The following is a 10933-nucleotide window of genomic DNA, read 5'->3' on the forward strand; positions in this document are numbered from 1 at the left end:
TTTTTTTTTTGTATTTTTAGTAGAGACGGGGTTTCACCATGTTGACCAGGATGGTCTCGATCTCTTGACCTCGTGATCCACCCGCCTCGGCCTCCCACAGTGCTGGGATTACAGGCTTGAGCCACCGCGCCTGGCCCGTTGATACTGTTTTTTATGGAAGCAGGAGTAGAGGGAGGAAGCAGAAGAAGTGCATGCCAGTGGCCCCAGTTTTCATGATGAAATAGGAGGCTAGGCCATGTGCTGACGGAGGGCTGGGACTTAAGAAGAAGAGTGAAGGCTTGGAATGAGCACCAGGCAGAATGGGAGAGGAGACGCTGACCAAGGCAATGGTGATCGACGCTCGAGTTGGCCTGGTTAGAGGGGAGGGGAAAGACAGGGGGATCCTGCAGGCTGGGTGAAAACGGAGGGAGCAAGGAACTTGGTTTCCTGTCAAATCCTAACAGTGGCAGTGGTCTCCCTGCCTTCCCCTTCCCAGTATCCAGCCTCTACTGTGCCCCATCCCCTGAACCTGCACCAGAGCATGCTGCTGCAGTGTAAGTCCGTCATGCCCCTCCTCTGCTCAGCAGCCTGCAGTGGCTCCTGTCTCGTTCCGTGTGAAAGCCAAAATCCTTTCAGATCCTCTCAGTGCTCTGTGTGATCTGGCCTCTGTAAACTCTGACTCCACCCTCTACTCAGCCCTTTCTTAGGGCACCGTGCTCATGCCCACCTCAGAAGCTTGCACTGTGTTCCCTTGCCTGTCATTCTTCTCCACCAGATGACATGATAACGCACTCTCTTCCACCCTCAGCTCTTTTACACAGGTATCTCCTTCACCGTGAGGCATCCCTGACCACCTATCAAATCTTACCACGTCCTACTCCTGCCCCTGATATTTCCTCTGCATTTTTCTGCGTTGTTTTCCACTCAGCACTTGACACTGACTAGAGTACTGCATGTTTTACTTACGTTGTTTATTTTCTGCCTGCCCCAGTAGGGATACATTTCTATCCGCCATACCCAGAGCAGTGTCTGATATTGAGTATTGGTTGAACGAGTTCTGATTCAAGGCTGACCTCTTATCCCTTGGTTAAAAATGCATGGTTCTCAAATTGTTTCATAGGCATTAGTTTTGTTTAATTAGAGCAGATTCTTTTCAAAAGTAGAGACCTGGTTTACATGTCGTGCTTGTTGTTTGATACTATGTCATGGCCCTCATAACTCAACTGCATTTGTCCTTTGTTCCATCCACCACTTTATACCTGATCAATTCATCCTGTTCCTACTACCATGCATCCCTTTTCACTCCCTCAACTCCCCCTGTTACCTTGTCCCAGGGAAACTGCATTACTGCTGCGGAAATTCTTCTTGCTGATTTAATCTTTGCTTTTTAATCAGATATAAGGAGGTAGAGGTAGAAGTGGAGAATGTATTCAGACCATCATACATCATTTTATGGAAGAAAAAGCCTGACATTTTCATTGGCAAATAAATCCTGGAGCTCTGAGCCTGGGAAGGACCTAAGAGGTCAGCTCATCTATCTTCTTACCTCTGGGCAGTTCTGCACTGAAAATCCATCCCCTAAATGCAACTGTCTAGTGGTTTCCCTCACTGTTCTCTAAGGAAGCTACCCTCCTGATCTTCTCTGATAAGCCATTTTAGTATCTTAGTAGAAAGTATGTAATTATTCTTAAAGCACCTGCAGTGCAGTAGAGTTATGAAATCGAAGTACAAATGGAGGTAAGAGGCTGGACTCTGAGGCCAGAAAAACCTGGGTTTGAATTTTGAATTGACCATCACCTAACTGGGTGATCTTGTGCAAGTTAACCTCTTTTTTTCTTTTTAAAAATTATTATTATTATACTTTAATTTCTGGGGTACATGTGCAGAGCGTGCAGGTTTGTTACATAGGTATACATGTGCCATGGTGGTTTGCTGCACCCATCACCCTGCCATCTCTATTAGGTATTTCTTCTAATGCTATCCCTCTTCCATCTCCCCACCCCTTCCTATCCCTCCCCTAGCCCCCCACTACCTGACAGGCCCCAGTGTGTGTGATGTTCCCCTCCCTGTGTCCATGTATTCTCATTGTTCAACACCCACTTATAAGTGAGAACATGCAGTGTTTTGTTTTCTGTTCTTGTGTCAGTTTGCTGAGAGTGATGGTTTCCAGTTTCATACATGTCCCTATAAGGAACATGAACTCATCCTTTTTTAGGGCTGCATAGTATTCTATGGTGTATATGTGCCACATTTTCTTTATCCAGTCTATCATTGATGGGTATTTGGGTTGGTTCCAAGTCTTTGCTATTGTAAACAGTGCTGCAATAAACATACGTGTACATGGTGTCTTTATAACAGAATGATTTATAATCCTTTGGTATATACCCAGTAATGGGATTGCTGGGTCAAAATGGTATTTCTATTTCTAGATCCTTGAGGAATTGCCGCACTATCTTCCACAATGGTTGAACTAATTAACACTCCACCAACAGTGTAAAAGCATTCCTATTTCTCCACATCCTCTCCAGCATCTGTTGTCTCCTGATTTTTTAATGATCACCATTCTAACTGGCGTGAGATGGTTAACCTCTTTAAAAAATAAAATACTTAAAAAAAGACGAAAGTCCTAAAGACGCTATATGCACATATACACACATATATATGTAAATGATAAGTATACACTCGATAAATACAGATGTACAAATATGCACTCAATAAATGTTTCTTCTCTTCTTCCTTTCTTCTACTCCTCCCCGTACCCCACCGACTTGAATTTCATGTTTAATAAGCCATCCAAGTCTTTATTACAGAATTTTCAAGTCTAAGAGACTCATTCAGCTTGAGGTTATCCCAAACTTTTATGAGGATTATTTCTAAATCATTCCCTGTTGAAGAAAAATACAGTCAACTTAGAGGATAGATACACAGGCTATGGAGACTGAATTTGAATCTCAGCTCCAAAATGTATCAGACCTGTGAATGTGGGCACTTGCGTTCTTGGCGCCTGCATTTCCTCACCTGTGAAATGGTTGTAAGATATGTGCTCATCTGTGGGGCTCTTGCAATGATTTGGTGAGATTATGTATGGAGAGGATTTGGCATAGTGGCCTGGGACTTAGTGTGTGCTTAAAACCTGAAAATGATGATGAGAATGCTAGCTAATATCCAATACATATTGCCCATTTAATATGTGTCAGGCATTAAGAAGTACCTTACAGTCAATGAAGGAGGAGGTTATTGCTCTCATTATCATACGCACGAAGGATGATGGCAAAGAGTTCTTTCCCCTCAAAGGGCCTATTATTTTGTTGTTAAAGTCAATGAGATGCATCTAAGTCCAATGTGAGTGGTTGCTGTTAACTGCATTAAACAGAAGAGGTGAAAAGGGTCTCAGAGAGGAATGGATGGAAGGGGTTATCTGTGAGAGGAATCCACCCTCTAGGCCTGAGAATCAAAGAATTTCCTTACTGTATAAACGCTGGGCCCCCCAGTTCCTTTTTGAGAGCAGAAACAGAGCAGGCTGCTCGTCACCATGGCAGGAGCGCTGCCTGGGACAAGGTAGGGGTGACAGGGAAAGGGCATAGAACTTTCAGCAGTGTTGTTTGGTTTCTGTGGTTTGCGAGTGTATATTTCTTCAGAAGTAGAGGTGGGAAGGAGAGAGGGTGTGTGATTTTAATCTGCCAAAAAAAAAAAAAAAAAAAAAAAAAAAGCCATTGCAGGTCAAACTGACCTAGCTAAATAAGAAGCTTGATTTGAGCCAAACAATGAAGTTGACAGTGTTGTCAGTGGTCCAACAACATTTTCATTTAGCCTGCAGACAACGTTTTCAATTGTCAAGAACTTACAATTATTATTTTCAAAACCACTGAAGAAAATGAAGCAAGGGGAAATGTCAGAGACTACAGCTGTATGGACACTTCATCATGAAAGAGAAAACCTGCTGTGTGTTAAAGGTGCCTCTAGCTGCTGAGCGTCCAGATATTTCCCAACACAAAGGGATCTGTGGTGTAGCAGTCTTCTATACTAAAAGGTGGTGATGGGCATTTAAAAAAGAATTAGTGCAGTTCCAGCTACCCATTTAGGCTAACAAACCTGAAATGTCCTTCCTAACCTGCTCTGTTGAAACTCCCAATTTGCTTTAATAACCTGTTAATTTCTAAATGGTCAAACATGTAGGTAGGTGCTTTCTAAGAGCATTTTTGAATGGATTATTGAAATACTCAAGGAGGCAATAGGAGAAACAGGATCTCGTTTCTTAGGAAGTGCCTCTCCCGCACCCCACAAGCTCCGGTAGCTCTGTTCCTCTAGCATTCATTCAGCACTCAGGCCTTTCCAACCTCAAACCCTCTCAGCCATAGTTTTCCCTCCAGGCAGCACTGTCTCCCTCCCTCTTCCCTCAGCTTCTTATCCTCTAGGTTCTGAGTGAAAATTGCCCCTTAAGGGAGGTCCTTCCTGACGACACTGTCTGCAGCAGGTCCCCTCGTCACTCTTCTGGCTTGCAGTGTGCAGTTCGTTTCATGGCCCACATCCGTTTATGTGATTTGTTCATTTTCTTGTGAATGGGCTCTCTCTGCTTGACTCTAAGCTCCACGAGGGCAGAGCCCAGGCCCGTCTCATCTCTCACGACAGTCCCAGCATCTAGCACAGCGGCTGTCAACTTAGTCTTAGTTGAAGCTTAATGAATAGTGGTTAAATAAGAAGTGTGACGTTCAGCATTTCCTTTTGATTCATGACACTTTTATGGAAAATACAAACGCTTGGAGCACTAGGCCTTTTTTAGGTGTGTTTAGATCTATCTACAAAGAAGACTCATGCAACTGATTTAACTAAAGATGAGTGGCATCTGACCTTTGGATATTCAAGTTTAGGAATAAGATTGTAAAAATATATTAACTCTAGTAAATACAGTTTGATTTAAGGCTCATCCCATTTGGGTAGTTGGGAACATGGTTCCTTTTGTCATTTAAAAGAGAAATGAAAATGCCTTTCACCTTCGGCTATTAGTATCTACGAAGGCAGTATCTTACCCAGCACACGGCAAAAAAAGCATGGTCTCCTTCCTATAAAACTATTATGGGTAAAGATCAAATCTCAGACTCTCACTAACAACTGGACTGAGAGCACTACGTCAATACTTGGCATTACATTCTCATTTTACTAATGATGAAAATGAGGACCAAGTTTTCAAACTTAGCTAGTGGCAACAGGCAGGATCCAAGGCCAGATCCGTCCAATGCCAAAACTCACATGCCTAACCCTTATTACAATAAACAGTCCAATTGAAGATGGCATCATCTGAGGCTGCACTACACAGAGACAGGGATGGGCATCTAGGAAAGAAGTAGAGAGCTACACAGGCACTTATCTTTGCTTCGAATACATCATCAACACACACACAAAAAACATCCCTAACGTGCACCAAGAAGCAGCAGCCTGACATTTCTGAGTAATTAATACATGAAAGTCAAGAAGAATGAGGCTAGCCAGGCATGGTGGCCTGCACCTGTGGTCCCAGTTACTCAGGAGGCTGAGCAGGGAGGGTCACTAGAGCCTGGGAGGTCAAGGCTGCAGTTAGCCATGATTGCACCACTGTACTCCAGCCTGGGTGACAGAGCAAGATCTTGTCTCAAAAAAAAAAAAAAAAAAAAAAAAAAAAAAAAAAAAAAAAAAGCGGGGGAAGAATGAGGTAACAGAAGCAGGCAAGGATGATTTTTAAAAAGCCTGTCAGAAAGAAGAATGTAGTTAGTGGGACTTTCACAAGAGAACGAGGGAGGAAGGAAGTGTAGGAGTGTGGCTTCCTTGTGTGGTCACTGCGGGCCCTTCCACCAAAATCCAATATTGGCTGTATAGCCTTTGGGTCTTGGCCTAAAATAGAGCCAGGAAAGGTGATGGGACTGGTCAAGATATTGCAGGCCCCAGGATAGCCAATATTGGCCTGAGAGTCAAGGTTCCCGCAATTCCTGAGGAACCAGGGTGGTGATCTTCACCAAGACAGTAGATGTTTGTTCCCTCCCTGATGTTGTGAACAACTTACTCCCATATGATGAAGGGACACAGGGCTAGAGTCAGTTCCTGACAGTCCCTGGAACAGAACTCATGTGAGTACGGCTTCTGAGACTGCTGCACCAAATCTGAAGCTGCTGTAGTTCATTCAGAGTTACACCAAAAGAACAAAAGCAAAACAGAAACACCAAGAAACTCCTGGAGGTGATGAATATGTCTCTTACCTTGATGGTTATGATGGTTTCACGGTATATGCATTTGTCCAAACTCATCAAATTGTGCATGTTCAGTTTTTTGTACATCAATTATACCTCAACAGGCCAGTTTAAAATAAACAAATATGGAAATAAACAAATACATAAAACTGAATACTATTTTTTTTTTTTTTTTTTTTGAGACGGAGTTTCACTCTCGTTACCCAGGCTGGAGTGCAATGGCGCGATCTCGGCTCACCGCAACCTCCGCCTCCTGGGTTCAGGCAATTCTCCTGCCTCAGCCTCCTGAGTAGCTGGGATTACAGGCACGCGCCACCATGCCCAGCTAACTTTTTGTATTTTTAGTAGAGACGGGGTTTCACCATGTTGACCAGGATGGTCTCGATCTCTTGACCTCGTGATCCACCCGCCCCGGCCTCCCAAAGTGCTGGGATTACAGGCTTGAGCCACCGCGCCCGGCAAAACTGAATACTATTTAAAAAAAAAACCAGTAGAATAGGGGAGCTTCTGCACCCTCACACACCTGTTGGTTTCAAGTTAACTCCTAACTTTGCTATAGAGGAAAAGTAATAAGAAAAAAATGGTGCAGAGAAGACACGTAAGGAGCCCAGATGGGAAGGAGTGTTGGAGTGATTACTTGGGGGATTTTTCTGTAGAATCCTAGGCAGCACATTCCCATTCTTCTCTCTCTGTTGGAAAGACAGAAAATTGTGGGTTGAGTTATAACAAAGAGAACATTGGTTCCTGCTGCCGAGGAGCCCTCCTAATGCTCTGTAAGTCCTTTTCTAGAGGATAAGTGCTCCCTTCTGTCAAAAACATTACAAAACAGATGGTTTTGGCAAGGAGGATTAACTCTTTATGGTTCGAAACATTGGATTCCACATAATGACGTTAAAACAAGGAAATAAGCTTTCCTGTGCCCACCCACCGCCAGGGTGGCATGAATATGAGTATGATTTATTTATTCTGTCTCATTTCTTCAAATATCGACTCTATTTGTGTCTATGCTTACCGGACCATGCTGTGATATTTAGTATATACCTAAAGTGGACAACAAAGAAACCATTTGCTTATTGCCAGCATTTAATCTGAGCTTCTAATTAAGTTCAGGCTATTGTGTTAACGATTGTTCAGATCTATAGAGTTTATTAAACTACCTGATTTTCATATAATCCTACTGCAATTAGTGGCTATGTATTCATTCAACTGCTCAGATGAAAAACATTAAATCTGGACATGGAAGGTGAATTGTTTTCATTCACCTAACCATTAGACTTGATCATAAATGTTTATTAGAGTAAGATGTACAGTTTTTGTTTGAATTCAGGTCTTTAGTGCGCCCACCATCAATTGCTGCAGGCAGAATGCATGGTGAGTATCTACTTTCATAAGTGTCTTGGCTATCAACTACTTTTGCCTAAATTTGTTTTTTTTTAAATGCATTTTAGGAATTCCCTATCCCTCTCCCAATTTTATGAATACTTTTTAAAAACTTCCTCTTTGATAAGGATTTTAAACTTTTGCAATTGATATGTAGAAAAATATAGTCCCTGGTACCTTTTACTCTCACAGAGAAAATGAGAGTCGCCAGATAGGAACACTCTCAGAACATTGCCACTGAATTCAGAAATGCACAGAAATGCAGAAGCCCATCCCTCCTCCCAGCCAAGGCCTCTGCTTTACGCGTGTGCTCTGAATCACAGCCCCTCCAGCCTTCTTGATAACCTTCATCTGGGACTTCCTCCAACCTCCCACTCAACTTGCCACATCCTTAAATATCCTCCAAACTGCACTTAAATATCCTCCAAATTTCTCGTATTTATGTAATACCCAATCTCCTATCATCCACTACTGACTCTCTCTCTCCCCACCTTTGGAACGGTACTTCCAGAAGAGCCATATCCATCCCTCCCCAACCAGTCATTGTATTTCTTTGCTGTAGTCTGGCTTCTGCTGCCACCACTCTACTGAAGCTGGTTTTATCAAGCTTACCCATCGCCTCCCTGTGTTAAATGCATTAGATGCTCCTCAGTCCTTTGTTTCCTTGGCTTCTTGGTGACGTTTGTCACCACTGAAAAGTTTCCTTCTTTTGGAAGAAGTCTCCCTCCTTGGTTCCTGCAAATCAAGCTTCCCCTGGTTGTCTCATTTCTCTGGCTCCTTCTTGCTTTCATTATTACTTGCTATTCTTCTTGACTTTTACATATTCCTTAGGATTCCATCTTTGTCCCTTTTCTCACTCAGCACACACTCTCTGGGTCATGTTTTCATGGTTTTTTTTCACATCCATACCTGCTCACTCCTAAATCTGTATTCCCCTGGCACCCATCCATTCACACAACAGTCAGCATGGTATTTCTCATCTACAAACCTGATTCCATCACCTCACAGAATATCCTCTTCAGGGTCTTTCTATTGCTCCTAAGATAAAACCAACTCTCTTTACAGGAACAACAAAGCTTTCCAGGATCTGGCCTCGCCTTGCTCTCCAGTCTTCTAGAATTCTACCTTCCAGCCATGCTGGACCTCCTTCAGTGTTTTGACGGTTCTGTACTCTTCCCACTCTTAACCCTCCTTCAACCAACTATTTCTACCCAGAATCCTCTTCTACTGGCCTTCCTGCCTGTCACCTTCAGACCTCTGGTTAAGTTGCATCCTGTGGGCAGAATTTTTCCTAGTCTGTGTTATCTCCTGCTAACTTACTATCTCGTAGCACTTCCATAGATTTCCTATGAAAATTTCCACTATACTTTATTAATATTCCTTCTTAACTGTTTACTGCTTTATCCTACACAGGTAATCAAAATTATTTGTTGAAATAATTTAGCTAAATGATAATTAACATTATCTGAGCATTCGTGTTTTGAGAATTTTCACATCCCTTCAGGAAGGTGGCCCTTGGGTATTCTCCCATTTGCTAACCAACTGCTGCTTCCAAACCAGCCTGTTCATTCATAACAAGTGGGCTCTTCTATAAAATTGTGGATGAAAAGGCTGCAACATCGAGGTAGCTGTGTTGAACTCCTGCTGTAGGACACAATGTGAGTTTAATTGAAAAGGTGTCTAACATCTGATTCAAACAACTCTTGACTGTTTTATCTTCAGACCAGCTGAGTAGTTTGTACATATACTCTAAATCCTGCTTTGAGATTATGATTAATAGATAATCACAAACTTATCTTTTTTTTGTTTTATTTTGTTTTGTTTTTTTGAGATGGAGCCTCACTCTTTCCCCCAGGCTGGAGTGCAGTGGCGCAGTCTCGACTCACCTCCACCTCCCAAGTAGCTGGGATTACAGGCATGCACCACCACACCCAGGCAATTTTTGTATTTTTAGTAGAGATAGGGTTTCGCCATGTTGGCCAGGCTGGTCTCAAACTCCTGACCTCAAGTGATCCACCCACCTCAGTCTCTCAAAGTGCTGGGATTATAGACACGAGCCACCACGCCTGGCCAACATTGTCCTTTAAACATCTAAAAAATATTTATTAAACCCTAAATGTGGCCTCATTAGTTCTTATATCTAGTTTTTTTCCCAAAGGAAAACAAACAAACAAACAAACAGGAATTCCAAATGGGAAAAAAAAGGATTAGATATGAAGACAATAACTTCATAGAAAAACTTCCAGGGCAACCAGTTTCATGTACTTGAGAAAAATCTTTCCATATACATCCTTCTGGGTGAGACATAAGTCGCGGGGCATGGGTCTTCTTGGGGGCCTAGGGAGAAGTTGCATCTTTCTAAATCTTGCCCTATTGACGTTTAATCCTGCCTTTTTGTAAAGATATTTACCTGGTGTTTTCCACCTCTGTATCAGGACCTAAAATACAAGGAAATCTTAACCTAAGACAAACAGACTGTTTCAGGAGAAAGATAACATGTGCTAAAGTATCAGAATGTAAAGAACTGCCCAGAACCTGCAGTGCCAAGGGTGGTATTTTGTCCCACGGAGAAGGGATGTGTGCACACGCACATATCTGATTATATTCGAAATCTGTTATTTTGTGTTTCGCTGTTGCTGAGCCTAAAATAAACAGCCAGGAATGGAATGGTGGAGCTTTAAACACAGTTAAAAGGAACATGGCAGGGAGGATGCATCACCACAAGGCTGGTTTCGGAGCACAGTTTTCTAAAGACAAGGGAGGGAGTAGACGACCTTTCCGGATCCCTCCAGTCTCAAGATTTTATGATTCCATGCACGTTGTCTGTCTAGACATGAAATGCTTCTGCTTTTATTGCTGCAGCACGGGTGAAAGGCATAACTGCTCCACCTACAGTCTGATCCTAGAAACTGCTCAGCCTCAGCCAGGAAAAACAGCAAAACAGAACCGGGGAGGGAAAGCCCGTTGGAAAGAATGCAATTTCAGAGTCCATCACGGTGAATATTCCCCAAGAATCTATACTTACTTTTCATCTAGCCTTTAAAAGAGACTATAATTGGCCGGGCGCGGTGGCTCAAGCCTGTAATCCCAGCACTTTAGGAGGCCGAGGCGGGTGGATCACAAGGTCAAGAGATCGAGACCATCCTGGTCAACATGGTGAAACCCCGTCTCTACTAAAAATACAAAAAATCAGCTGGGCATGGTGGCGCATGCCTGTAGTCCCAGCTACTCAGGAGGCTGAGGCAGGAGAATTGCCTGAACCCAGGAGGCGGAGGTTGCGGTGAGCCGAGATTGCGCCACTGCACTCCAGCCTGAGTAACATGAGTGAAACTCCGTCTCAAAAAAAAAAAAAAAAA

The 10933-nt window shown here is 43.0% G+C and overlaps 1 pseudogene; it reads left to right on the forward strand.

Moving 5' to 3' along the window:
* Positions 1–10933, forward strand: part of LOC116556429 — a 25574-nt pseudogene that overhangs the window by 8445 nt on the left and 6196 nt on the right.

The sequence above is a fragment of the Sapajus apella genome, unplaced genomic scaffold (assembly GCF_009761245.1).
Source record: "Sapajus apella isolate SASKATOON/1434 unplaced genomic scaffold, GSC_monkey_1.0 scaffold16, whole genome shotgun sequence".
In the NCBI taxonomy this organism is placed as follows: domain Eukaryota; kingdom Metazoa; phylum Chordata; class Mammalia; order Primates; family Cebidae; genus Sapajus; species Sapajus apella.